Source organism: Euprymna scolopes, chromosome 28 (assembly GCF_053919585.1).
Source record: "Euprymna scolopes isolate OS-2025 chromosome 28, ASM5391958v1, whole genome shotgun sequence".
In the NCBI taxonomy this organism is placed as follows: Eukaryota; Metazoa; Mollusca; class Cephalopoda; order Sepiida; family Sepiolidae; genus Euprymna; species Euprymna scolopes.
This window is the reverse complement of record NC_136509.1, coordinates 97,401,926-97,427,754: the sequence shown is the minus strand read 5'-3', so window position 1 is coordinate 97,427,754 and position 25,829 is coordinate 97,401,926. Positions and strand designations below refer to the sequence as shown.

The following is a 25,829-nucleotide window of genomic DNA, read 5'->3' as shown; positions in this document are numbered from 1 at the left end:
AATTTTACCAAGAATTCTTAATAAGTTTTGGTTTCTGTTTCGATTATAGCTGATAGCACTAAACTCATTTATTTTTTTAATAAATTATTTTACTAAGAATTCTTCATAATTTTGGTTTCGGTTTCGATTGTAGCTGATGGAACTTAAGTCAATTCATCTATTCTTTTTATAGATAATTTTACCAAGAATTCCGCATAAGTTTTGGTTTGGGTTTCGGTGATAGCTAATGACACTAAATTTTTATACACACACACACACACACACACACACACACACACACACACATATATATATATATATATATATATATCCATTTACGCTGGATATCTACGGAATGCCAATATCAATATATTACATATGAGTCTGTCCCCTGTGGAATTTCCACAGGTCTCGCTAGTTATTATTATTATTATTATTATTATTATTATTATTATTATTATTATTATTATTATTATTATTATTGTTATTATTATTTTTTTTATTATTATTGTTTTTATTATTATTATTATTATTATTATTATTGTTTTTATTATTATTATTATTATCATTATTATTATCTGTATATTTTTCTTTTTAAAGTAAAGCAATTACATGCATCTGCTACATATCTGCCGTATTGTCAGTGGCAATAACCGACCTAATATTTATAATTAGGGTAAACATATAGATATTCACCATTCACCAATAACATCCAGTGTGAATGCACCTGAAGACGGTCGGAGGTTACATCGGCCGAAACGTTGTGTGGAAAACAACCAAGATAAGAATAACCCAAATAATACAAAAATGTAAATATTCGTTGGTAAAAGAAACGTACAGAATAGTCAACAAAGATCGCGTCCTGTTCCTCTCATGTAAAGTGTTCAAGTATCATCTGATGTTTGTTTTGAGAGGTATGACCGTGTAAAATAAATGAATTAAACTTTCTGCTTGAAGTGCACACACCTGAAAATAGATTAGTATCGATAGTTGGAAATACGAATTTAGGTTAATCGATTAAATTATAACTGAATTAGACATCGGATGATTCATCTGTTGATGTAAACGATACTACGGACCAAAATTATTTGTAAAAAATTATCTTAACTAAATAGTTCCTTATAAAAAACATTTTTGATAAAAAATTCTTTCTGACAAAAACTTTTAATGTATAAACAAATGCATTCTGTAAATATTTATTAGTAGTTATTTACCTGCAGTACTTTCCATATTTTTAAATTTAATTTTAAATTTTTCTACTACTTTTTGTAATTTATTTTATACATTACCAACAGTTTGACTATTCCACAGATCTTGCTTGCTAGGACCTCAGCGATGACGTCATTTTTTCAGCTCACGGGCCTTAATGACACGTATTACGAAGGTCGTTTTTAAAGTCACAAATAAAGCAAATACCAACCAGCTTAAATAGACACTGACACGCACTCAGTTTATTTTTAAATACATACTCTAGGCTGTTTACAGGCATTTTATTCTATTCTAAACTAACATATTTTTGGTGTTTGTTGCAATATTAGAAATAAAAATGAAAAACGTTTTTTTTTTTTAATAAATAAAAATAAATCGTATTTGAACGTGTAAAATGGAATTGAATCGTCGAATCACTTCTAATCGAAGTTAAATAGAAACGCCGTTCTTTTCTTTAAATCATGAAAAGCAACCATCCTAAAATATTCTGTTTATTAACCAAAAGCGCGAACAGTAAAAACAGTGTCACGATTTGAGGAGGAGGAGGAGGAGGAAGAGAAAGAGTGAGAGAGAGATGGGAGGAGGAGAGGTAGAATAAATGGAGAAAATACGAGAAAGGGTAGTAAGAAGAATGGAGGGAAAGAGGGTGCTAGGTGGATAGAGAGAAAACCGTGAGAAAGCGTGAAACATGGAAAGAGAGAGAGAGAGAGAGAGAGAGAGAGAGGAGGAGTCAAGAGAGGAATAAAGAGAGAGGAAGAGAGAGAAAAGGGGATAGAGAATAGGAGAAGGTTGGAGTAGAATAAAGAGAAAGAAATGAAGGGAAAGCCAGATGAAAAGAGAGGGATCGGGTTGAGAGAAAGGGGAATAAAAAGAAAGAGAGAGGGGGAAGGAGCACAAGGGAAGACGATGTAGAGGAGAGGAAGGAGGGAGACCGGCTCTAGAATGGCTCGATTTAGATCTGTGTACGTGATGCATCTTGCCTGCAGACTAAAGTTTAATCAGTTTCTTTTTTTATGTTTATGTTTTACAAGTATGTACCTACTTGTCCTTAAATTTAAAAAAGTTTCAGTTCAAAATAAAACAGCACAACTTCAAATTAAAAAAAAAACCAGTTCAAAATAAAATAGCACAACTTGAAATTAAAAAAGAAAGTGTTAAAATATAGATTAAAAAAAAAAGATACATTTCACATTAACTTAGAATTGACAAAAAAAACTATGTGGGAAACGAAAATACTTTAATATGTACGCATGCGTGTTACTAATAAAATTGCAATACTTGTTTATATAAGTGATCCTTTTCAAGTGAAAACATTATCAAGTAATTACGTGTTATGGTGAAATTAGTACAAATATCAAAATTCACAGAAAAAATGATTCAGTAGATGTGCTAGATGTAGTTTTTGAGAAAAAGTGATTTATAATAATGTTTTGTTTAAAAATATCAGACTCTTGATTTAAGTCAATTCATGTCAAGGAAGATAAGGCAGTTTGTCATACTCAATAGGCCTCACAACCCTTTCGCATTTAAATATAATATAAATTTCGATAATCCGAGAACTTTAAATTTTACTTTTAATCATTTTTCGTGAAATTTAAATTAGTTCTAATTTCGACATGACATGCAAGTACGTAATGATGTCTTTTTAAAGCTAAACTGCGTTGGATTTTAATCTAAACAAGGGCCTAAAGTGTTCCCGTTGGATTAGGAGTTCGTTGCTTTAGAATTCGATTTTCTTTAGTTGAGCTAATTTCAGAGTGATTATTAGGCATCAGAACATGAAATTTGCTATCTATGTAGACTTTTTGTAAATCTAATATATAAAAGGCTATATGTCTGTCTGTTTGTCTGTCTGTCTCCATATTTTCAAACTCTATCTCTTCCAAAACTAAAAGTTGCAAAGCGGCGCCAGGGGGCCTCAAATCATTTGATTTTTTACGGACAGTTCTTTTATGGGTCTTTAGCCGGTTAAAATATTTTCGAGGGATAAAGCGGGGGTTGAAATTGAAAAAGTCGTTAAACATTTTTACATTCATCTTAGTTTATTTTTAAGTTTTCATTTTTAACCTGTTCATTTACGTGTCGCGATGGTGCAGTGGTAACGTCACCAGCTTTAAATGCCACAGTTTTGCTTTCGGTTTCGATTCTAGCTGATGGCACCCAAATACTCTTGGTCTTGGATATGACCTAAAACTATATCCGATGGTGAGACCCCAGCTTGCGGTCCTTGGGGAGTGTGGAGCCACCCTTTAATTGCCATTGCTCCAAAGTCCACTCTGATCCGGAGTGGTAGTACTGGTGAGAGTCCCAACTATGGGTTAAATAGAATCGGACTTAAAAAACAAATATACTCCTTTAAAAAAATTGTCCCTCAAAATAACTAGATTCGGCAATAAATAACCTGAAAAAGGTTGATATGCCGTAAAACAAAAACAACCAACCAAACAAATACTTTTTGTTACTTTAAATCCCGACTCTACAATAATATATACGGAATCTGGAAAAATTAAAATATCATATTTAAGCGTATTTTACAACTGTGCAAAGCCTACTATTTTCATATATAAAAGGCAATATCCATGTTTCATGTCTGTCTGTCTGCATGCTTTCAAACTCTATCACTAGGAGCCTTAAATGATTAGATTTTTATGCGTTGTTTTTTATAGGTCTTTAGCAGTCTTTAATAGTTAAAATAGTTTTTAAAGGGTCAAAAATGGGCCGAAATTGAAAAAAAAAATCGTTATACATTTTTTACATTCATCTTAATTTATATTTAGTTAGCTCATATGCGTGTCACGTTGGTACAGTAGTAACGTCACCAGCTTTGAATGCAACAGTCTTGCTTTCGGTTTCGATTCTAACTGGTGGCACCCGAATATTTTTTTTTTACTTTTGAAATCACGACTATATAATAATTAGAGCTAGGACAACAGCATATTCTTTTCGATTTTTTTACTCTCGAGTATATATCCGATACAGTTAGACACAATTAATCAACCGAGGATCACATCACTCTACATAAAAACATATAAGATATCAATGGATATATACCTGAACATCAAAATAAGGAAAGGAATATGCGTTTGTCATGGCTTTAATAAAATATACGAAATCTAAACAAATTAAAATATCATATTTAAGCGTATTTTACGACCGGACAAACCGGGCATACCTCCTTCGTTAGTACGTCATAAAAGGTGAGAAAATAATTCAAACTATTTTCTTTAACATTGATGTGATTGAAGCTAATCTCAAAATTGGAACAAAGTTTGATCATTTCGCAAAACTAGTAATCCAGATATTAATCATTTTATAAGCCATAAAAGTTCAATTATTTTTATATAAGTATAATCCTAGAATATTGAATCTGGAATATATATTGTTGTTGTGACAGGGGCATGTTCAAAATGAACGTCTCTATTTAGAGCACAATTAAACCATGATACTTGATTTCTCCATTTTAAACTTTAATTCAAGCCGTTATATGTAAAAATAATTTTATAAAATTATCAGTTGGTTCTCTACAGTGCAATGTAGATACAATGTATTTTGGACTAAGTCACTGCGGTTAGTAGAGCTTTCATCCCAGTGCACCGCGATGCGTCACCTACTAAAACAGGCAATTAATCGATTTTATCTAAAAATGGCCGATTTTATTGGTTTCGATAACAATAAAATATAAGAGGATGAAACTTTCGCTGATCGTAATTAAATCCCGGCTAACGTCGGGTCTCCGTGCTATATTTTGTATAAGCAAAGCTATGACTGTTAAGTAAGGATCTGGAGTTTCTATTTTATGGGCAAATACGTAGGATGGAGATTTTTGGGGAAATCCTTTTTCAGGGAGATGTTTTTAATAAAAACTGTTTTACGTTTGTAATCGGATATGAAAAAGCACTAGAAATGGTAGATTATAAAATAATTCAAAAGCATAAATCCACAAAATGGATATTTTATACGTGTTTAAAATGAAAGTTTACAGCAACAGAATGCTTGTCAATATCTTCAGAGTCTTTGTAAAACAAATGGTCGCCTTTAACTAAAATGTAGAAGTCAGGGTCGATAATTTAAGGGCCATGGATTCGTAGCTATTGAGGTGCATATACGCAGGAGAGCCGTTGGCAAACGCACCGAATGTTGAGGTGCACACACGCATGACAGCCGGTGGCAAACGCACCGAACGATGAGGTCACAGTTGTTAGATGGAGATCGGCAAGGGGAAAGGTCAACTACTTTAAGCGCGTACCTCTCAGGAGGTGAGGAGGCAAACAAAGCAGGTCACAAACAGGGAAGAAAGGAAAAAAACCCAGCGACAGTCAGTGGAGGAATCATCCCCCTCCACACACACAAATGTGGCTCTAATCCACCCACCCCCCCATTCCGCTCGCTCTGGCAAGGCAACCACATTTTTGTGATTAGGTAACGACGGCCAGCAAATGATAGTAAATTTGTATACATAAACGAGTTATGAGTGTTGCTTTTTGGATGACGAAATACGCTTTAAATTATCCACGGGTCTGAAAAATCATAATCGATAACTTCTCGACTCAATTATGCATATCTTATTATAATGTTTGTACTGTCTATCTGTGTGTTTATCTCAGCCTACAGGTAATCCACCCAGGCAAGTAAGGTACCGAAATGAAGCTTATGACCCATCGGATGTTTTACTGATATTTATGTCCATGTTTGGTGTATAGAAATGCAAAAAAAAAGTGCAAAAACAATAACGATTTACTAAACAACGTTTTATTTACTGGATATTTTTCCGGTATTCACCGGAAGTTATTATCTCTTTTAGTAAGTTCGATTTACTGTGTGTGTAACGCGGTTTATCTCAGCCTACAGGCAACCCACCCAGAGAAGTAAGGTACTGAAATGAAGCTTATCACCCAGCGGATGGTTTAGTGATATTTATATCCACTTTTGCTGTATAGAAATGCAAAAAAAAAAAAATAACTAAAAAATAACGATTTACTCAACAATGTTTTATTTACTTGATATTTTTCCGGTACAAGAACCCAAGTTTGCCCAGCTGGGCAAACTTGGGTTCTTGTTTTATTAAAAAGTTATGTATTAGTTAATATGTAACAGATTCGCTGACGCTGATAACAACAGCAGCGTAAAGATGTTATTATTATAGTTAAGAACACGAGAAATTATCTGTTATTCATCTATATCTGGATCTATCTATATATCTATCTATCTCGATTTAGCTATCTATCTAACTGGCGAAGTATAAAAGAGGTGAGATGTAAATATCTTTTGATAAACTTGTCAAAACTATAAAATGGATAAGTTGCACCGGAAGTTCTAAAAATAGCTGACTGGAAGGACGTGGTTGTTACCACGTGATCAGGTTGGCTGAACATAGAGTCGAGTTGGAACCTGGACGTTGAGCGGAGCGGACGGATTAACTAAAAAATCGTCCCCCCTCACGGGGAAGGGAGCGTACATATCACAGAATGGAGACCTAGAATTAACCACCCAAGCAAAGATACTCACTTTCTATTCTTCTGCGAGCAACACTTGGAAAGTAAATAAAAACAATATGAAACCAACCATCGTCTTCGAGTTAAATTCATTTATTCAAACAGGTTCCAGCTTCCATCCAAAAACAGATGAATTCCAGGTGTCAATTGTGTTCCCAACTGCATAACAAATGACCAAGCCGGTTGCGCAAAGTGACGTCACTACAAAGATAAAACGATACACGTGTACGGAGAAATGTTGTCCGGGACATGACGAGAGAAGAATTTACCAGTATTTAGAAAAGCACTGTTCGAGACACGTGGGTGACGTGACAGCTGTGATAAAAGGTAACACCCGGCTGGAAAAGGAGAAATGAACTGTTTAAATAATTTGATAAAAATGCGCGGTGAGAAATACCAGATATAAAGGTTATTGTAAAAAAATAAAAATGAGCCGAGTTCCTTCTTTTCTTCTGTTACATTACGACGAAACTTACATATTAACAGCAACGTTACAATTTGTTTTCATCGTAGAAAGAAAGTTTAGTGAGAAAAGTAAGGAATATTTCAATTAATAAGTTTACACTTTGGTTTTTGATGAGCAGACAAATGAGTGAAAGAGTTCATGAGTTTTGTGCCTGCGTGTTTGTTAATATCTGCGTGCGTATGATTATGACTTTGTATGCGTGAGTTGAGATAACAGCCGCCCTAAAATCCGACAGAAGCGCGAGTTGAGGCACTGATGCGACGTAGATTTTAGCTAAACTGTTAATTGAAGAAAAATCTAGTTTTTTTTTTAATAGCATTTCTGGTCGATCAAAACGGCAATTTTTAAGAATTCAGAAAAAAGACATAAAATAATTTAGAATGATGTTATCTGTTTTTATAAATTCAGTTGAGTGTATGCGCAGACATATGCGCAGAAATCATTAGAATATTTTTATTTTGAAGAGCGAAGTTGAAGCTTTACTCCTTACAGGAATCTTCCTAAGCGTAGAGTACTATTGCCAGATCTTGGCAGGAGCTGCTAGAAGCAGCTAATCCTGCCTTGACAGTTCAAAATATACTTCGTAGCCTAGTTGGGGGTGCTCTTTTCCCTTCCCTGCAACCTCTTTCTCACAAAAAAGACGTTGCGAGCATGTCTCTACTTTATGGTTACTTTCATGGCACGTGCTCGTCTGAGCTCCAATCTATATTTACCCCTGGCTTGACTTTCACAAAAATCACTGACTTTCATGAAACCACTGTCAATAATTTCCCCCACTCTTTGTCTGTGCCTAAACCTAGACGTAGATTCCATGAACAAAGCTTTTTTCTTAGTATGACACTACTATGGAACTCTATTCCGTTCTCCTGCTTTCCAACTGACTTCAATATGGTCGTCTTCAAGTCCAACCTAAACAAGTTCTGGACGAAGTGTCTCTTTAAGTAATCCAATTTACCAAATTTCCACTACTAACGATTACTAAATTTTCCGATTGACTACTGTACACTAATTAACCCTTATCATCGAGTGGCTTACGGGCCTTGATAACTGGTAACTCCTTTGTAAAAAAAAAAAAAAAATAGAAATGCTCACCACCGACCCAAAGACAGAGATAAGAATTTATTCCACTGTTTTTTGTTTTTGCTTTGTCATCGGTGCATTGCCTTTTTTTCGTCCAACAAAGTTAATTAATCCAGATCAGTCATTGTGATCACCTCGTATAACGAAACGACGGTTATTCTCTCATCATTCAAGCCACCGTCAATCATAGTACGATATTTTTACTATAAAATTTTTTGTAGTCCATTTTTTGGCGGTGTACTCGGGATAATTGAAATTTGCCTCCTAACAAAATTCGCCAAGCTATAAACAAAACGTAACAAAAATCACACAAAGAAGTTGCAGGAAGAAAATGTTGAATTCACAACTACATTTTTAGCAAATATTTTACAACGTTTGCAAATAGAAGAAAAAAAGATCTGTTTTCAGATATATTTGTGTGCAAACATCTAATTATCTCCCACTAGAACAATTTTATTAAAAACAAGTGAGTAAGTTCAGCATTTCCCTCCCTCCATTTAGCCCCAAAAGTCCCCAGGGGACGTCAAATCCTAATGAAAATGAACAAACGGTGCAGTTTTAAGCCTAAACATATGTAAATTTGAGTTCTTCACTATGCAAAAAAAGAAATGACTAAGTCCATCATTAGCCCCCACCCCATTTAGCCCCAAAAGTTCCCAAGGCCTTAACATATTTAACTTTGAGTTTAACACCAGGTAAAACTGCTAAATAGACATACACAGAACATTTTGGACAAATACGGTAAAATAGTCTCAAAAATGGAATGTTTTTATTAGCCCTAAAAGACCCCTGGGGCACACTCAAGAGTTATCGCGAAATATAGATAAACAAAATTATATAACAATCAGTGAGTTACAACTTTTAAGAATGTTTCATAAAAATCCAAAGCATCAATTTTTTTTAATAAACACAAAAGTGTCAATTTTAACAATTTTAACCTGAAAGGCACCACTAGGTGTGTGTGTGTGGGGGGGGGCAACCGGAGTTTTCCCGGAAAATCCGTTCTGTTACTTTTTTTACTCATATCATGTTTAATGTTTGTGTAAAATTTAAAAAACATTTAAGGCGTAGTTATTGAGAAAAGTGTGGACAGACGAACGGACAAACGGACTAACGAACAAGGGTGAATTTACAGGTCCATTCATCTTTTGTAGGGAGACCAATAAAAACTGATCTTTTGTAGTGGCGTCGTATACATTTTCAGTTACTCGTACAACCTTTAATACAGACAAAACCGACTTTTGCCGACGCAAATATATGTAAGCAGCCGAAAAAAAAAAAGCCGAACACACATCAAAATCCAAACGAGGCTGCTTTTAGAGAACAATAAAAATAACAGTATGTTTATTATTGTTTCTATTTCTTTGGGTCGAAAAACATCAATGAACCACTTTTTTTTTTTCATGGAAACTTTTCTCAATAAATTGCGTTTTTATAAATAAACCAAAGATTGTAAATAATAAAATCAATGAAAATAACAGTTTTATTTTTTATTTTTGTAGAAATGCAGCTTTTGAACTAAACAGAAAACCGATTAGGTTAGAGTAAGGTTAGAGTTAGGTTAAGGTTGCGTTAGGGTGATTTAGTATTAGATTTATGATTGGTTCGGGGTAGGGTTGGGGTTAGGTTTTAGGTTAGCGTTTGTTTAGAATTTCACGTTGAAGATTAGGGTTGGTTTAGGGTTAGAATTAGTGCTAGTTTAGGGAAAAGTTGAGGTTAGGGTTGGTTTAGGATTCGGGTTAGAACTATTTTAGGGTAAGGTTAGAATTAGTTTAGGATAATTGTTGGGGTTTCTATAAGGTTAGGGTTAGTTTATAGTTAGTGTTAGGGTTGGTTTAGGAATAGAGTTAGATGGGGATTGGTTTAAGGATAAGGATTGGGATTTGTTTAGAATTAGAGTTTAGGCTGGTTTTGAGTTAAGGTGAGGTTCGGGTTTGTTTAGTAGTAGAGTTAAGTTTAAGTTGGTTTAAGATAAAGATAAAGCTTGGTTAGAGGTTAGGGTTAAGGTTGGTTTGGGGTCTCAATTGGGTCGAAGATTTAGGATTAGGGTATGGTTGGTTTGGGGTTGGTTTATGGTTAGCGTTAAGGTGAGATTGGTTTTGGAGTAGGGTTAGGGTTACTTTAGGATTAAGGTTAGGGTTTTTTTTTAAGTTAAGGTTAGTATAGGGTTAGCTTAAGTTTACGTTCAAATGGATTTAGGATTTCAGTTAGAGTTAGTTTGGGGTTAGGGTTATGTTTGGTTTAGAGTTATGGTAAAATTTGGGGTTCAGGTTACGTTAGGATTGATTTAGGATTGGGATTAGGATTAGGGTTTGTTTGGAGTTAGTATAAGGACTTGTTTAGGATTTAAGTGAGTGTTAGTTTAGAATGAAGTTTATGACTATTTTAGGGTTAGGTTATTGTAGGGGTTAGGGTTTGTTTAAATTACTGGCTTGGGGTGAAAGAAAACAATAATTGATTATTTATGTAAACGTCTCAACAACAAATTTTATGATTAGACTTAAAAACACGTAAATTTTCAAGTCTTATAAAATTCTTTGCCGTTAATGAAAAACAATTAAGAAATGTATGTGCGAGTTTGAACCTATAGGCCACGTCATGTAAAAAAAAAAAACGAAAAAATAAAACACGGTATCAACTTATCCACATTAAAATTTTCACGGCCCGTTGTTCTATCATTGTTGCTAATTGATAATATGGAAAAATAGCTTTCCCGATGATAAATTAAAATAATGGTTTCGATTATCGATTCGGGGTATTCTGAGACAAACCTTAACTAAGGTCACTCCCAGACTTATACACTAAAGTTCTGTAAATTTTCAAGAAAAATTTTCAGCCGTTTTGGAGTCTATAATAAACGAACTCACAAACACACACATACAGACAAAGTTGCATTTATATAATTGTAGAGATTCTATGAGATTGAATGCCCATCTTTGGAACTCTGTAGCACGGACCTGCTTTCCAGCTGACTAAAACATAGTCATTTTCAATTCCAATGTAAACACGTTCCTGTCGAACTGTCCCGTTAAATAATTAAATTCCACACACTACTACCAATAACTAGGTAGCGGTCTCACCGAACAACTTACAATGATTAGCCCTTTATCCTCGAATAGCCTTTTGGCCTTGACAAGTGGTGACTCTCTTGTAAAAAGTTATGCTTAACTTCATTATATAATAAAGATAAACGTGTATTTAATTGTATATGATATTTTAAAAAATTAAATGGCGTCAACTTCACAATTAAGGGAGTCTTATTGCTGTCAAGTATCGTTATATGTAGTCATTTGAATTTCAGGTGTTATTTGTCATTACGCGTTTTTTTTTTCTAACGTTAATTTCTAATCCCCCTTTGAGATGATCGGTTAACGCATGTACATGTAGCAGGTGGACGTTTGCAGGTGTTCACTTTGTTGAGAAATTTTGCTAAATTATATACATGCATTTCCTGTTTTCTTCGAATGTCACATCAATTTATACACACACACACACACATACATACATATATATATCATTTGTCTTTACATAAGCAGTAGTTTGTTGCTACACAGTCATGAGCATGTTTCGGTCTACCAGTATTTACTAACTAGAGACCTCATCAGACAACAACCCTTATTTCCGAAAACGGATTTTTTTAAATTCCGTTTTCGGAAATAAGGGTTGTTGCCTGATGCGGTCTCTAGTTAGTAAATACTGGTAGACCGAAACATGCTCATGACTGTGTAGCAACAAACTACTGCTTATGTAAAGACAAATGTAACTTGTTCTACTTCTGTATTGAGCACTCTCGTATGAACCTCGTTATATTTCACTGGTGAACCTACCTTTGGAAAATAGCAACCTCAAGTTATATATATATATATATATATATAATTTAAAGGAGATTAGAATAATAGTCTAAAGAGGTAAGTGTATTTTAATGTAATAGTGAAATTACTAGTTTAATTAAAATACAGGAAATGCTCGTTGTAATTTAGATATATAATAAGCTCGATAGTTAAATGTCCTAGAGCTAATTCAATATTAAGTAATGTGATTTATAATTTAAAAATTTAAAAAAAATTTTAAAATTTAAAAATTAAAATTTAATTAAATTAAAAATCAGTTTCATAAGAAGGAACAACAACAAAGTCAATTATCTGTACGATCGTTTCGGAAATCCGTGCTTTTTATTTGTGGTATACATGAAGTCACGTTGAACAATTATACATAGTTTTTTTGGTAAGCACGGTCTCCTCATCAGCATCCTCATACCACAAATAAAAAGCACGGATTTCCGAAACGATCGTACAGATAATTGACTTTGTTGTTGTTCCTTCTTATGAAACTGATTTTTAATTTAATTAAATTTTGATTTTTAAATTTTAAAATTTTTTTAAAATTTTTAAATTATAAATCACATTACTTAATATATATATATATATATATACACACACACACACATATATATATATATATATATATATATATATAAACACAACTAGGAGGAAAAACTGATGTTGTCCAGGATTGACTAGAAAATCGCTATCATGTCTCTTTAATTATGCAAATAACACCATATAATACACGGAATAATCACGTAAACACACCGGTTTTCGCCATATAACCGATGAGCCTGGCCAGTACCAGACGGGTAATCATTTTGGAATGCCAGGCGTTGTATGTACCGCGTTCGGACGTAGAAATTTCAAGTTGATATCTGGGGACGCGTTTAATTCACTGGGAGAGATGCACCCTTAGTCTTCGTTAAGGCATGCAGTTAGAAAGAAAACTGATGTAAAAATCTGAGAGCTACTTTCTGCTTTGTAATGTGGCAACCACTGCACCGACTGAGACTAGCAGTTGTATCAAAAATAGCGGTTGGTTCTGCACAAAGCCTTAACCACTAAAAACAAATCACATATATATATATAAATAAATATATATATAAATAAATAAATATATATATATATATATATATATATATATATATATATATATAGTGTGTGTGTTCTAAAAGTAACTGAAGGGTTTTCAACTTAAATGTATTCTTTATTTTTGAGGATATCTTTTTGTATTTTTAACACTATCTGACTAAGACATTGTGAAATTTTTTAGAATTCAAAAATTCAAACAATCTTTATTTATGAAAAATAATGTCTTTTAAATGTTGCCCATTTTCAGCTTCGCATATTTGTGCTCATTCCAAACATTATTTATGACAGATTACAGAATCTCTGGATTACGATTTAACTGCCTTATTTCGTTCTTGATGTTTTCCTTCAATTCTTGCAGGGTTTGGAGGTTGACGTTTTGAGGTCTGCCAGCTCGCGGAACGAAATAAGGGAGTTAAATCGCAATTTGTAATCTGTCATGAATAATGGTTATATATATATATATATATATATATATATATATATATATATGTGTGTGTGTGTGTGTGTGTGTGTGTGTGTGTAAGAAGTATGTCGTTATTTGCTTGAAGCATTGTTTAACGCATGAAAGGTGTTTCCTGCATTGTAAGCCTTCAAAAAGACATTAGATATATATATATTAAGAGAGAGAGAGAGCGAGAGGGGGGAGAGGGGGGGAGAGAGAGGGGGAGAGAGGAAAGCTCAGACTGTTATATGGGCGGTTGGGTTTCGATTCTGGCTTAGTTACTTGTCTAGCCGCACTAATGAGCTGTGAATCAGCGAAACAGTACTGTAATGCCTCCCTACTACCATTTTCTTCTTTTTTTGTTTTGCTCAACATACAACTTCCAAACACCCGGGCAACGCTGGGCTGAAATGCTATTATATATATATATATATATATATATATATATATATATATATATATATAAAGGGTGCAATATTATATAAAATTTCTATTGCTGTGGACGGTGTGAGGAATATATATATATCACTAGTGTTACTGTTATGTACTTGGTGTTATTTTAGAAGGTACCAAATATGAGAGTATGTTACATTGTGCTTATTTAGATGACGACTTCCTGTTGAATGTTGTGAGATGTTAGCTATTATCCACATTCATTGTGAGTGTTCATATTGTTGAGAGATGGAGACATGTTTGTTGAGATAGCATATTGGAAACATAAACAGGGTATATATAAAGAGAGAGAGACAGTTCTTTCTATATATAATAGACAGTGTACATGTTATTACAAGGGAACCAAGCCTGTAATTCAACTAGGAGAGATTTTTGAATATCTTGATAGATAGACTGAGAGATAGTTTGACATTTACCTTTGGCAGTTGTACATATAATATAAACACATTACCTTTATGGTTGTAATGAGGAACACAGAAAGACGGCAGTGATAAAAAAACATGATGGTCATTTATTCTTCGACCGGTCGGAAATGATTTTGTATTTCAAGGATTCAAAGTTGTTACATGGTTATCTCTTGACCCTCTCGCTTCCAGCGGGAGACTTGACTCTAACGGAGAATCAGTCTGATCTCATCTGCTTCTCTGATCTGACTGATATGATTCCCCGTAACTAACTTCGAACTCTTTCCTATATTGAGAAATCACATGTATGTCTAGTCAACGTGACCACAACTCACGTGTTTCCAACATGAGCGATTTGCTCGTTTTGAAACCATTTCTGACGACCAAGAAATTTCCCATTCTCTTTGTTGTTTTACAAAGGAATTTAACCTACTTCTCTAATTCTGTAACCCATATTTTATTATGAATTCTTTCCAAGAATGTGAATAGTTTCCAGCCAAATTTGTATTTATTAAATATTTAAACAGAATCAACAATTTACTGGACATTCCATTTATAATAACATTCTGTGTTTTTTTTAACTTATGATTGGAATTCTAAATTCCAAGTCTAGCTTCGCAAGTTCGAATCCGTAACTATCCTATTTCATATTTACATTTAACTAATTCCCTATTTTTTTACTTACATGAAAAGGGGACAGTCCTTATCATGTAACATTACGACTACTCGAACGAGGAAACTAATCGACATGTGCTCTAAACGTTAACTGAGCACATGGAAACTGTAACAGAAATAAAACAAAAAGATAGAGGACACTACGTGGAAACAGGAAAACTGAAATTGAAAGTTAACTACGCCCCCACCTTATATAAAAAGATCAAAGAGAGATAATACTAGACAGATCTTCACTGGATGAATGGTAAGAAGACTGGAGCTTTGGGGAGGCCTTTTCCAACCAAAATTCTAGTGAATATCAATGGTCTTCGCCATCGAGAACTCAGCGGTAAGCGGATGTTGTGATAATACGAATTCCTTTGCAAAAGTTATCGAAAGATAAGAGTACTGGAAATCTGGGAAACTTGTTGTAACCTAAACTCTAGTGAACACAACCTCTGCAAACGAGAAATCAATGATACATGGTTGTTGCAATAATGCAAATTAATTTGCAAAGGTTACCCAAAGAGGTGGTGGGTACTGGAAATCTGGAGAGACCTGTTGTCATTCAGACTCCAGAGAACACGACAAGTTGTTCTCATGGAGAAATCTTTAATGACTTGTGTGAACACTCTTTGCGAATAAATAAATAATGATAAAGCTAGCAAAAACAGAGTGTAAAAAACTGACTGTGTAAAAAAGACAGTACACTAGGAACCATGAAAGCTACCGCATTTAAAACACTCGGGCAAATGTTACGGACACAAACCTGAAGGGGAGCAATACTGAAAAAAAAAATCACAAATTTCTTTGAGACATAACATTTCAAACAGATACACTTATCCCAGCAAGGAGACAAGTATTGATAACAGTTAACAAAAAGACAGAAAAAATATATTGCCAAATCGTAGATTTTCCCGGAACAGGGTGAATGTCCAGAAGACAGAAAACCGAAGCAAATGCATGCTTTTTTTGTTAGAGAACTTAAACGGATATGGAAGATGAAGATAGTCAATGTTCGATGACGCTATGATCTATGATAACACTCCAAAGGTGAAATACAACCAAGATCTTTCTGAGTCTGTCTCCTCTGACCTTGACCATGTCATTGATGCAATGAGGCAAAACGTAGCTGATTAATTTATCTTTTTACCATAAACGGTCTGATTTTTATTGGTCGCCAATTGATATGAATGACACTCGACAAAAAGAGTCTCTCTGTTCTGACATGTATCTATATAAGAGCCAGATAAATCTTAAAAGTGAATACTGCTGCTATATCTGGGCGGGAGCTGCTCAGATACCCTATCCTGCTTTGAAAAAATTCAAAACCGGCTGGAAAATCTAGTACGTGAGACCCTTCTTGCTTACCTGCAAACTCTTTCCCACAAATGGAGGTTGTTCTGTTGTTATTCTTATGGCAAGTGCTCGCCTGAGCTTCAGTCTATAATCCTCGCCCTGTGAAATTTAACAAAATTACTCATCTAGCAACAACGACCATCAACAGTTTAGCTTATTCTCAACCTGTGCCTAAATCTAAACGCAAAATTCAGGAACAAAGATTCTTTTCTAAAACTGCCCGCCTATGGAACTCTGTTTCACTGGCTTGCTTTCCAACTGACTACAATATGGTCGTCTTACATCCAATGTAAACAAGTCTTGTTAAGCCCCAAACAAACATACATACATATTTCTCGTATCTGTATTTTTGTAGTTTTAACTAGACTTACAAACATACATACAGATATTTCGCGTATCTGTATTTTTTATTTCAGATAGAAATACAAACATAGGTACATATTTCTTTTATCTGTATTTTTGTAGTTTTAGATGGGCATACAAACATACACACACATTTCTCGTATCTGTATTTTTGTAGTTTTAGATGGACATACAAACATACACATATATTTCTCGTATCTGTATTTTTGTAGTTTTAGATGGACACAAAAACATACACAAATTTTTCTTTGATCTGTATGTTTGTAGTTTTTGATAGACATACACACATACACACATACACACATATTTCTCGTATCTGTATTTTTGTTGTTTTAGATGGGCATACAAACATACACGCATATTTCTCGTATCTGTATTTTTGTAGTTTTAGAAGGACATGCAAACATACACACATATTTCTCGTATCTGTATTTTTGTAGTTTTAGATGGGCATGCAAACATACACACATATTTATCGTATCTGTATTTTATTGTTTTAGATGGGCATACAAACATACACACATATTTCTCGTATCTGTATTTTTGTAGTTTTAGATGGACATACAAACATACACACATATTTCTCGTATCTGTATTCTTGTTGTTTTAGATGGACATACAAACATACACACATATTTCTCGTATTTGTATTTTTGTTGCTTTAGATGGACATACAAACATACACACATATTTCTCGTATCTGTATTTTTTGTTGCTTTAGATGGACATACAAACATACACACATATTTCTCGTATCTGTATTTTCGTAGTTTTAGATGAACATACAAACATACACACATATTTCTCGTATTTGTATTTTTGTAGTTCTAGATGGACATACAAACATACACACACATTTCTCGTATCTGTATTTTTGTTGTTTTAGATGGACATACAAACATACACTCATATTTCTCGTATCTGTATTTTTGTACTTTTAGATGGACATACAAATATACACATATTTTTCTTGTATCTGTACTTTTGTAGTTTTAGATGGACATACAAACATACACACATATTTCTCGTATCTATATTTTGTTGTTTTAGAGGGGCATACAAACATACACACATATTTCTTGTATCTATATTTTGTTGTTGGAGGGACATACAAACATACACACATATTTCTCGTATCTATATTTTATTGTTTTAGAGGGACATACAAACATACACACATATTTCTCGTATCTGTATTTTTGTTGTTTTAGATGGACATACAAACATACACTCATATTTCTCGTATCTGTATTTTTGTACTTTTAGATGGACATACAAATATACACACATTTTTCTTGCATCTGTACTTTTGTAGTTTTAGATAGACATACAAACATACACACATATTTCTCGTATCTATATTTTGTTGTTTTAGATGGACATACAAACATACACACATATTTCTCATATCTGTATTTTTTGTAGTTTTAGAAGGACATACAAACATACACAGAAAATTTCGTATCTGTATTTTTGTAGTTTTAGATGGACATACAAACATACACACACATATTTCCTGATGAATTAATTAAGCGTAACGAGAATGACGCAGTGAAAGAAAAACAGTACGATGCTTGAATACAGAGTTCCCTAGTAAAATCTGCGACACTTTGGGGAACAAAGAACGAATAACTTTTTCTAAATTTTAAATATTCTTTATATAGAACAATCCAGTCAAGAAAATAGTAATTTGCGAATGTTCGTTTTGTCTATTTCAAGTTTTAGCTGTACATACGGACAATTACCTTTTATATATTAGACTAGCCTGGGTGCTCGGCGTTGCCCGGTTGTTTGGAGGTGTGTATTGAACAAAAAATAAGTGGTAGTAAGCAGGCAGGCTCGAACCCGTACAATGAAGGCGGAAAAGAACGTAAAAAAAAAGTGACGTCTTCACTATTGCGTCCATCGCAAAACCGAAAGTGACGAATGTCAAAATTAAGGCTAGTCAATCGAAAAGCGTGGATGACTTTCAAAAATATCTGCGAAAAGAAATGACCCCTCCTTGTAGAAAACTACCCCCTTGAGGGTGAAGGGATTAATGTTTTTAGGCAATTGTTCGATATTTGTCGCCTGAAAGGTTTAAAACGATGCCAGTTTCTTCACGTTCCGATACATCTGCCAAAAGTTTTAGGCAGACATACAGACATACATATATACATACATATAAACAGATAGGTGGCATTTATCTCATAGAAGATGATGGTTATCGGTTAGATAAAAATAGTGAATAAGAACTGAACTTAAATGCATTATCTTCGGACCAGACACACCGCTAGCAATCGAATGAAGACGAAGAAGGAAAACAACTAAATAAATAAATAACAAAGGCAGGCAGAGAAAGCCCGAAAAAATGGGCGGGAACTACAAGAAGACAAAAGAAAACGGAGAAAAAATAAAGAGAAAAGAAGAAGAATTAAAAATCAAAAGAAAAGAATGAAAAGATGTCGTCAATAAAAAAAAAGCGGATCAATCAGAAACCGAAATCTCAAACTCGTGACCAAAACGATTGCAATGAAATAACTTGAATAGACTGAATTCTAAAACGAGGTGCTTTTCTTTCAGATAGGTTTTCGAAAAACGAAAAGTTCCCATAAAACATCGTCTACTCATTAAACGCTGTTTATCCTTTGTTTTTCGAAAAGCTTGTTATTTGCTGATTGATTTTAAACTTATTGATCACCGCATTTGTGTTATTTTGCAATTCAATTGAATCTTAACACACACACACACACACACACACACACACACACACATATATATATATATATATATATATATATATATATATATATATATATATATATATATATATTACTAGCGGGTAGCGGGGGTACCCGGCTTTGCCCGGGTATGTGGAGGCGGTGTAGCAGTGTAGTAAGAAACCCCGAAAAAAAGTGGTAGTAGGGGGTGGGGGAATCCAAACCAGTAGGCAGCCCGGGTGGAGAGAGGTGTTTTAAAAAAAAAAAACGTGGTTGTATGCAGGCATGCTCGAACCCGTAACACAAAGGAGGAAAAAAAACGTAACATCTTAACCGGTGTATCCATCGCGAAACCGGATGTCGAGAGCGTTGAAAGTAAGCGTAGTCAATCCAACGGAGACAATACCTTGCGGAAATGTCGTCGAAATAAGCGCCAACTCCTTGTAAAAAAAGACGAGTTGAGGGTGAAGGAATTAATGTTTTGGGGCAATTTTTCGGTATTTTTCGTCGAGCTTCAAAACGATACCGATTTTGTCATGATTCGTAGCGTCTGTCGAAAGTTTTTGGCATATATATAAACCTAAATACGTATAAACAGATATTTGAAATTTATCTATTACTAGCCCGGGTGCCCGGCGTTGCCTGGGTGTTTAGAGGTGTGTGTGTGTGTGTGTGTGTGTGTGTGTGTGTGTGTGTGTGTGTGTGTTGGGAGGGGGTAGATCTAAACAAATAAAAACGATGTTAAACTTACTTAAAAATTTGGAAAAATCTTTGTAATTGGTTTTCGGCCAGAAATTTGGCTGTCAAGGGGTCAACGATTTGACCTTTAAAAACTCTTACAAACACCTCCGCCAATTTTTTGGTGTAAACACTTGAAATTTTAGATGTAGGTTACTTAGACATGGATCAAACTTTTAAATTTTATTTGAGCCCAAAACTATACATTTTAAGGGGTCAAAATTGGGGCTAAAGTTAAAAAATTGACCTCTGCTGTCTCTAACAAACTACTCAGCCAATTTTTTGGTCTAAGGATGTATATACATAAAGTGTATTCAGACAGTGAAGAGGTGAGATTTTGCTGCTTGACGGATTAGTTGGGAGCATTATGTCGAGGGGCCACAAGTCTGTTCATCAGAGCGCATTCCATTAAAATACTTGTAAATCCAACCTTTTCACTGTTAAGATCTCTAAATGGCGAAAAGCCTTCTACTCTGATAGTATCTTCCCTCGGGCTGCTTGACTTTGGAATCCCCCCCCCCCTGTTTACTGCTTCCTTGATTGTACTCACAAGCAACGTGAACGGATTCTGGCTGCTCAACTCCACTCCGTCCCCATGCTAGAGACGATCTCAAATAGTAGTATTTTACGTTTAAATGGCAATATGACTTGTTTGGGATAAAAACGAGTAAAAAAAAATGCGGACGTATTAGTTCATAAAAAGAAATTCTTTTCTCTTCTTTCCTTATCCTTTCCTGGCATGCAAATTAACGGAATATCCAGATTGTCGATTCTGTGTGGCTTTGGCTGAAAGGCAAAGAAGCGTGAGCTAAATTAAAAATTTAGTGATAAAACAATGGAGAAGCAGGAAGTCGGTGAGTCCGTGCTAAGAGAGGCTTACAGGTGGCAAACAGAATAAACTGGCGCTCTTTCATAAATTCTTGAAAATAATATTACAATTTACAAACAAACACGATGTCTATATTATAACATGATATCTATCCTTCAACAAAACAAACGTTTTTTCAAACAATCAAATTTAAGATTTAAAATTAAAAATTGGATGAAAGCTATGGAAAAAAAAATTCGCATAAAAATAAAAATAAACAAAACAGATTAATTTGGGAGGAATAAAAGATAATGTTACCGGAAGAATAATATTTGCATTACAGACAAACACAGAATCCATATTATAATATGATATCTATCCTTCAACAAAGAATCGCTTTCTTAAACAATCAAATTTAAGTTAAAAATTTAAGTTATAAATTGGATAAGAGCTATGGAAAAATAAGAAATTGGATGAAAAACTAAAAATAACCAAAACGGATTAAATTGGGAGGAATTAAAGATTATGTTATCGGATAATAATATTTGCATTACAAACAGACACAGAATCTATATTATAATATGATGCTTACCTTTCAACAAAATAACCGCTTTTGTAAATAATCTAATTTATGTCTAGTTTCAACCATTTTTACCGATCCTCATGTTGTTTCGCCGTCTTATAAAAAACTTATTGACTTTTATCTTCAAATCGCTTATAGGCTTTAATAGATGGCCCCTTGTTAATAGAAATAAAAAAGAAATTAATTATTTTTCTATTCTTTTAAATTCCATTTTTGGTCTTGACGTTCTGTTTTAGTTTTTAAATCCGTGCGTTTGTCCAATTAGAAATGGCAACAGCATACCCCGTCAGTATCGGTTAATTTGTATGGATGTCTTGTCTAAAGAGATTTCTTTAAGCCGCCATATTAGATGGCCACAGCCCTTCCTCTTTTAGCAACACCACCACAACCAAGACAATGGCTTCTCGCATCAAACCACCACCTTTTTGTTCATTTCTTAACACCGCCAAAGCTTTGACCTCATCCTCGAATGCGCCCAATGCGATCGAATTGCAGCAGGCGATCTATATTAGTGATTGATTGATTATCTATCCTTCGATCTCCATCTGAACCCAGACCCTTGGGAGCCAAGATACTTGTGTATAAAAGCGGACATATTTTCCTTTAAGTCTACTGCAAATCTGACAACGACCCGTCCGACCTTATTTGGCCTTGGTAGTATTATAAGAAAGTAATAGCGAACTATTTTCAAGCGAGCCTAACAACTACACTCATTCTCTGATTTGATTGAGTATTCGTCCGTCGCGCCTTTTCTCTTTCTCTCTTCTCCCTGTCACTGATGAATTCATCCGCCACAATTTGATACTTACTTTTCTATTAACCACGGAGGATAACTCGAGACTGGCTTTGAGAAATTGCCAGTGTTTTGTTCTCTCGTCAAGACAAGATGGTAGACACATTAATTATTTAATCCCGGAGTTTATAAACACGAATTATAAATGGCTTTCTCGGTGCTTCAAAATACACTAAAATTAAAAGAGATTAGAGAAGTGCTAGAAATAGGCAGCGAGTTCTAGGTTAACTTTGTGATATCGAAATATTAAAAGTATATATATTTTTTTCTTATCTTTCTGTAAACATTTTCGTTTCATATAAATTAGCTTTAAGGCATAACCACGTTGATACATCGGTTCAGATCACAGAAGTTAAACGACGTTGAGCCAAATCAATACTAAAATGGGTGACCATTTGGTAATACTAGGTGCTGTATGTGCCTTGAAGCATGGAGAGAGATGAGAGCCGCCAGGCTATTCTTGCTCAAGACACACGCTGCATGAAATAATGCAGCGACTCCAACGACTCCGTGTTGTATTGCTGGAGGTTCATATTGGGGTTCATATATAACGAATGACGATGAGGGGGAGAGAGAAAGGGGGATTTATACATATTACAGTTCTGTGGATTATTATAACATATATCAGCGAGGGAGAGAGGGAGAGAGAGAGAAGAGGAGAGACACATTACTTAGAATCGGGTTTTATACAAAGTTCATTATAGAGATGATTACACATTGCCTTCAATTGTCGAATGACGACACGAAGACAATAGTTACAAAAATCGATGACGTTCTTTATTCCATTTGACCGGTCGAAATGATGATTACGTCAGGAATTCACATTGGTTCTACATGGTTTAATGTTCTCCTTTCGCTTCTAAAGGGACCCTCCTCTAACTGCCTTTGCAGACTGCTCGAACCTGTCTACCCGACCAACTCCTCTGCTAATCCTAGCTTCTATTATCGAGAATCTCCCTTTCTGCTATGACGTCAGATGCGTGGTTCAAAACGTGATCGACTCACGTGGCTAACCGTTCTCCAAACACACTTCTGCAAACAAATAATTCTCACTAACCTATTTTTCAATATATTTTTCAATTGTATTGTTCATTATTTTTTTTAGCTGATCTTTTTTAATTCCATTTCCATAAAAGAATTGAACAATTAAATTCTTTTTACAAACAAATCTAAACGATTTTATATGAAATTTAACAATAGCCAAATTCTAACATTCCATTTTCTAAATCTATTTTGAACCTTGCTTACAAGGTTCGAATCTCGGCTTATCCTAATCTCATTTTCCACTTATCTAAAGATCTTCTTAATTTTTCTTGTAACACCCGGATGTTAAAGAACTCAGCCATCTATCTTTTCTTTTAAACAATCTTTTTTGTGATCATAATTCGCGTCTGACCGACAGACATGAGATTAGAAAATGAATCTTGGGTTTACTTCCAGCAGCCGCATAATTCTCGTTTCCTTTATTTTGTCCTTTAGTCTTTGCATTCTATGAGCGATGTTTCTGGCAAAGGGGAAAGAATTGCTGTTTTCTGGATCAGATTCTATTCCATCTAATACATATCCTTGGCAAGTTTGTTTGTTCTTTTTTTTATCTTGAAATGGTATTTTAGCTTCTTACATCAAGTGGCTTCATGCCTTGTCTGGAACGATTGCCATTAAATACCTATTTAAAATACTCCAAAATATTATAAGAAACAATATTTTGAATTCTTTAGTCCAAACAAAAAAATATCATTGTGTAATTAGTTATATGTTTTTATATAAATAAATATATATTTGTCGCGTCACAGAAAATCCAAAAATAAAACCAAAATTTTCTTCTACAAAACAACCAAAGCAAGCACTATGAATAAATATTTGAAAATATAAAGGACTTGGAGCATAAAATCTGTTACCAAAATGACCAAATTCAGCATTAAATACCTCCAAAAGTACTGATATGCCGTAAAACAAAACAACAAAACTGTTTTTATTCCGGTCTGGCAGAAAGACACAACTCAGTAATTTGTCTTTATAATAAGTGGAAGAGTGCATTGTTATCCGTAGAGTGGACACACCACAATACAAACTAAACAACATAAATAAATATAAAGAACTTATAACATAAGGACGTTTATTAAAATGACCGGATTGTCCATTAAATAACCCCAAATGGGTGTATACCTTGCAAAACAAATCATTCAAACAAACAAGCAAGTGAAAAAAGTGCCTTTTTTCAAGTCGCTGGAGGAAACCAATTTCGTTCGTTGTTTTGAATGACTTTTCTGCTCTAAAACATTGAACGGTGGGCGTTTTTTTTTTTTTGTATGAGAGGAGAAGTGAGGAAGCAAATATTAACTCAGACAACGTGCAGGAGTTTAAAATGAATTTGAAAGAAATATCCTTCACTCTCAATACTAAAGTCAACGGAAAGAGTTATTTTGCTTTATGGCACCAAAAAAGTAAAATAATTATAATGATAATAATCTAATATATAAAAAGTTATATGCTTGTCTCTTTCCATATTTTCAAACTCTATCTCTACTGAAACTAAAAGTCTTAGAGCGGCTCTAGGAGCCTCAAATGATTGGATTTTTATGAACCGTTCTTTTATGTGTGTTTAGCCGATTAAAATAGATTTTAAGGGATCAAAATTTTAAAATTTGCATGAACTATCATATATTAAAACGTATTTTAGGAACGGGCTCTGTCGGGCTTAGAATATAATATTCAATAAACTATTGGCTCTATAATAATAAATATGAAATCAGTATGAATCAAAATACTCTATCCAAACGTATTATACGAGCGGGCAACGCCGAGCCGCTTAGTAGTATATATAGTTTGGCCTCTATTGCAGTGAATTGTTCGATGTGTTGATCTATTGTGTGGTGAAGGTATTCAAAGATTTTCTTGATGCAGGAAACTTGTGTGTGTTTTCGTGACAGTTAGAATTTGGGTTGGTGGAGAAATGTAGGAAGGTGCAAATTGTTAACGGTGTTGGGGAAAATCCTATGTTTGAGACAACGCTTGCTGAAATTAATCTGACATCCGCTTCTAGTACGCTTCTCAGAGATTTGAAAAGAGTTTTGTGGTTGTTGCAAACTGTCCTGTTCAGATTAAGAGACAATGATGAAATGTAGTTTGCGTGAGACATTGTGTGAGTTGCGTATTTGGGTAAGAGTGAGACATATATCACAATGCAAGGTATGAAGCGAAGACAAAAACAAGGGGACATAACTCCCACAACAATGTTTTTCTATTAATTCATTTGTTTTAAGTAATTTTTCTTGTAAGTGCTGGGGGTTGGTTGGTTGGTTGTTTTTGTTTTACGGCATATCAACCCTTTTCGGGTTATTTAATGCCGAATCATAAGATTTTGAAGAAAAAAATTTTGATAGAATAT

General features: G+C 34.2%; 1 protein-coding gene across 4 annotated transcripts in view; it reads right to left on the bottom strand.

The window, feature by feature from the left end:
• LOC145249747 (putative amine oxidase [copper-containing]) overlaps positions 1 to 25,829 on the bottom strand; it is an 845,813-nt gene that overhangs the window by 373,445 nt on the left and 446,539 nt on the right. Inside the window, exon 4 of one of the 4 annotated variants that reach the window (XM_080111659.1) lies at positions 6,751 to 6,881. The exons of the other annotated variants lie outside the window; for them this stretch is intronic. The gene's annotated coding sequence lies outside the window, so the exon portion shown is untranslated. The remainder of the gene's footprint in view (positions 1 to 6,750; positions 6,882 to 25,829) is intronic. 4 annotated transcript variants of the gene reach the window in all.